We start from the raw sequence: 4,963 nt of genomic DNA, 5'->3' as shown, positions 1-4,963 counted from the left end.
ACTGTGCCTTACCCGTACAGGTCTCTAGTTGGCACATCTTCCCAATGCTTTCTCATTGTTCATTCCCCCCAGTGGAAAAGGGGGGCACTGTTGGACTTAGGAAGTTGGAGAAATAGGTAATAATGCTTCTTTTAGTGATTTAGTTACAGAGCTCTTACGTGCAACAGAATGAGAGGAAGTAGAATGGTTCTGTGCATAGATTTGGGAGCTAGACTGATTAGGGATTCAACTCCCAGCTCCATCATTCATGGGCTGTTGATCCTGAACAAATTACTTAAGCTCTTAGTACTTCACTTGTGTACTGCATCTGAGTACTTTCTCATCTGTGAAAGGGGGATAATGATAGTACTTATATTTTAGGGTTGAGAGGATCTAAAAGATTCAATCAGGTTAAGGTAAGTAAAACAAGGAGGAAGCAGCCATTCAGGCATGGAATGGAAAGGGAATTGAAAGACTAGTTTTCAAATTTGTGTCTGCATAAGAATCATTTGGGGTTCCTATTAGAAATGTAGATTCCCAGGCTTCAGCTCCAGGAATTGAGATTAATTTGGGATCCCAGAATTAGGTCTTTTTGTTCTGTTTTAGTAAACTTTTAGAATTATTTTAGGTTTACAGAAAAGTTGCAAAGATATATCCATTTTGCCCTAATACTAACATATTATCATAGCACATTTGTTAAACTAAGAAGTCAACATTAACGCACTACTGTTAACTCCAGACTTCATTTGGATTTCACCAGATTTTCCACTGATGTTCTTTATCTGTTCTAGGATTCCACATTGCATTTAGAGAAGCTTCATTTCTTACAGGGACTTTCAGCCCATGAGAGGCAGGTGGTCTGGAGACCACATCTTGAGAAACACTAGGACATGTCAAGGGCTGAGGAAGGTCAAATTGCCCCATCCTCACCACCATCCTGGTGGTGGGGGTGTTGGATATAGAAATTTGATTTGAAGAGTTGGGATGGAATCCTCTCCCTTAGATGAGAGGGGTTACCTTAAGAAGTGAGGCATCTATTCCTAATGCCAGATGAAATGAGTTTTGGAGTTTGGAAGGTGGGGTTGCTGCCTAGCCTGAGGAGATACATCTAGGGTTGTGGGCAGATCAGGGGAGTGAGTGCAGCAAATTGGGAACAACTACTTTGTGGGAACACAGGAGGGCTCAAGTAGTTGATTAAAGGGGATTACAAGGGGCCAGTTAGCCCGTGAGCCATATAAATCCTGTATTTCCTGGAACCTGGTGATAGTGTTTTAGAAATGGCTCATAGTAGTAACCAACATCAAGCACTGCCACATTGGACACGAGCAGAGAGTCAAAGGGTGAAGCTGAGATGACCTTGTTGAGAGAGGGCAGTGGGAGGTGGACAAAACACTGATGCCCTGCGTTTGGAAGAGTCGGTTCCCACAGTGAGGAGATAAAGGGCCACCATCTGGGGAGCTAGAAGTAAAGGTCAGTAGAATTGAGAACGGTAAGATGAAGGAATAGATGTTGTAAGAAAAAGCTAGCAGAGTAATTTGAGGTCTTGAAGTAGAGATCGACATATTCTTGAGGACCTTAGGTCCTGAGGCTGTCACTGACTTTCTCTAATCACATTCAAATTATTTAGCTGCCCTCACAGCAGTTAAGTAATCACCTAACCTGTTCCTTTTTTTTTTTTTTTTTTTTTTTTTAAAGAACATTAACCTCTTCATTTGACTCTGGATTTCTCTTAATTTCTATACTACTTCACTTTCCTGGTTCTTTCTGCATGTTAGAGATCCTAAACCATAAACCGGTATTCATAACATTTCTTTCACATGAAGTACATGTTATCTCATCTGCCAAACCCATTTAAAATGGACTAGTGGAAATTGCCTCAGAAGCCAAACAGATTGCACCTGTGTACAAGGGACCAGGTGTCTCTGAAGGGCTCCTAGATCTTTTGTATTCTTGCTGGCACGGTGTCAGGCTGGCCAGGCTGGTGAGTGGCTAACAGTTAAGATTTTAGGTGATCTAATCCTTAACTTGATAGATGCTGGGTGTAATCTACAGATTCTGCATAGAAATTAGCACTTACCCCTGGGAGAGCCCCTACCAGCTGTCAAGTGCTTTACCAAATAGCTCTATACTCAAGAATGCGGCTTCTGGGTGAGGGAACAGTCGTAGTCATTTTACATGTGGTTAGAGAGAAGTCTTGGGTGATGAAAGATTTTAGCTAACCTACACGCTATAGGTAAACATTTCCAAAAACATTGCATAACCTGAATACAGAGTGAATTGTTTTCCAGTAAATACTGGCTTCAGCATTTTTCAAAAATCAAGGAATGGTATATTTTATAGAATGGGAAAACTAAGAAATGAAATTTGACCTGTTGTAAAACTAGGATTTAGTGCTGTTGAATTTCAATAATGGGCATACAGGGTACATTAGGAGTAAATGTGAAAGAATAGGGTCATGATGGAATCTGATACAGGGTGGAAAAAATTTCTCTTAACCAGAAACACTGGGCCCTAAGAAGTTGTCTTAGGGTCAACCACATGAATTTAACATACAAAAATGGCAATTTAATTTGGTTCAAACATACATTTCAAACTTTTGTCTTTTCCTTGTAAAGAATAAAGTTCAGTTCACGGTATACCAGAGTTAAAATTGCACAGATGTCAGTATTCCAATAGAGAAAAATAATTTTTTTTAAAAAGCGAAAAAGTAAAATTTGAGTTCAGGTAGTCAGATATCCTTTTATAGTCTTACTACTTTAGGGAACCAACCCTTCCTCGGTATAAAAATCTGGAAAAAAATGCCATAGTTGCCACCCTCTTAATAACTAGTTTCCATGCCCCATATTTGTTGGAGAACCTACTTTGTGATGTTTAAATTTTTACCTTAAGTTGCCTCAACTTCCCATTTATTAAAATGGCTGTATTGCCTCTAGAATGAAAGCTGAAGGGGAAAAGCAATTTTTAGCGATTCCCCTTATTCTACCAACTTGTTCTTGAAGCTACAGTCATGCCCAATGTTCCTACCCCCAATTTTTTTTTTTTAAACCTTCGACCACTCGAGATATGTCAGCATTTCTGCTTAGTAACTGGCATATTACTACGCGGTGCAAACTATTGATATAAACAGTGACTTGTGATAGATTTTTTTTCCCTTCTGTACTAAATCAGATCATTTCTCCTCATCAGCAACTTAACAAGAACAAAGTTAAAGATGTGACCTCAGGAAGGTAACTAAGGTGGATGAAATACTACGGCAATACTATCAGGACTGATGGAATATTGCTCAAGTGCAGTGGCTAGGGTCTAAAAGAAACTTTAGAGATCTGGTATATTTTCCAACTGAATGTTAAGTGAAATAGCATGTTAAAGTCAAATTACGTGGCTTGTTTAAAAGTCACCCTCTTAACAGCAACCACAATTCTACTGTTTCCTGTTCTTCCATTTTCTTTCCTGTTCAATTGCTTGAAACCCTCAAACAACAAGTTCTGATTCTACAGTATTCCTGTAATTCCTTTCTCTGTGTATTTACCTACTTTTATCTTTCAATGTGCATTTCCATCTTGGCACCATAACAAACAATTCAAAAATGCCATCTAATGCATTATGCCACTGAGCACTGTAGCCAGTGATTTTAAGTGTACTAGATTATCTTCAGGTTGAAAAGAGCGTAAGCTGAAGAAATAAATGTCTACATCTTAACTAAAGGCAAAACAACTTATGAATGGTTAGTTTGAAAATGCTTTAAGGCCCGACTATCAGAGCTGACTGAAAACATTTGAGTTAGGCAGAGTTGTAATGTTATGTGAATAGTGAGAAGTGTTACAAACACAGTAGCCATATATTTTAATTAAAACAGAGTTTATTAGCTTTTCTTTTAATATAAACATGAGGAAGAAAAACCACATAAGTTGTAGCATTCTTTTCAAAATAAAACTGCAATCAGTACTTGAATTTCCAAGCTCCAAACTCCATAAACAATATTTTTTGAGGTGGTAGATTGTAGTATTTTATATACCATAATTTATCATTTATGTCTCTGTCCCTTAAAAATGATGGAACCTGCAGCACTCAGTATAATGTGAAGCCTTGCTATAAAGAGAGAAAGTACTTCTGGCCCAGAAATGCTTTGTTTACAGGCAAAATTCCTAGGATTACATTTGAGAAGGTAGGAGGAGAAAGATTTCACATAGTTGAGAACACTTTTTTTTTTTTTTTTAATATTTCGAGTTTAGGTGACATCGTTACCAATCTCCAAAAAGACTGATTACTGGACCTCCCTGCCTTTTAAAGCCTGAGGTAAGGGTTCCTAAGGTTTATATGCTTCCTCTTAAATAGAACTTGAAGTGAGACACCTACAGCCAGGTTAACACACAGGATAGAAAAGCTGTTTCGTATCACTTGCTCTCCTGTCCCTACTATTAGGGTCCAGTTCCTTTCAATTTATTACATGTGAATTAACACTGTTGTTCATAATTCCTTTACCAAATCTAGAAAAAAGAAACTTAAGTGATCAAGCAGGTAAGCAGCCCAGCCTTGCAAAGGACTATTTTAAAAAGAGGAGGGGAGGTATCCCCTCAAGTCTTAGTGCAATTTTAAGCTTTGATACTTGTAGAAGTATAAATGCCACAAACTTACAAAACATCATTTGAAAGTTTAATCGAATTTCTTCTAAACTCATTTAGTTTTGTAAATTTTAAACGTTAAGCGTTTATTGTTTTACTTTTTATTTTTTAAAATTTATGTATTTATTTATTTATGGCTGTGTTGGGTCTTCGTTTCTGTGCGAGGGCTTTCTCTAGTTGTGGCAAGTGGGGGCCACTCTTCATCGCGGTGTGCGGGCCTCTCATTATCGCGGCCTCTCTTGTTGCGGAGCACAGGCTCCAGACGCGCAGGCTCAGTAATTGTGGCTCACGGGCCTTCCCAAGCCAGGGCTCGAACCTGTGTCCCCAACAAGAGAGCCTGCGACAGTGAGAGGCCCGCGCAC

Source organism: Balaenoptera borealis, assembly GCF_965194805.1.
Source record: "Balaenoptera borealis genome assembly, contig: HAP1_SCAFFOLD_347, whole genome shotgun sequence".
NCBI lineage: Eukaryota > Metazoa > Chordata > Mammalia > Artiodactyla > Balaenopteridae > Balaenoptera > Balaenoptera borealis.
This window is presented reverse-complemented; position numbering follows the sequence as displayed.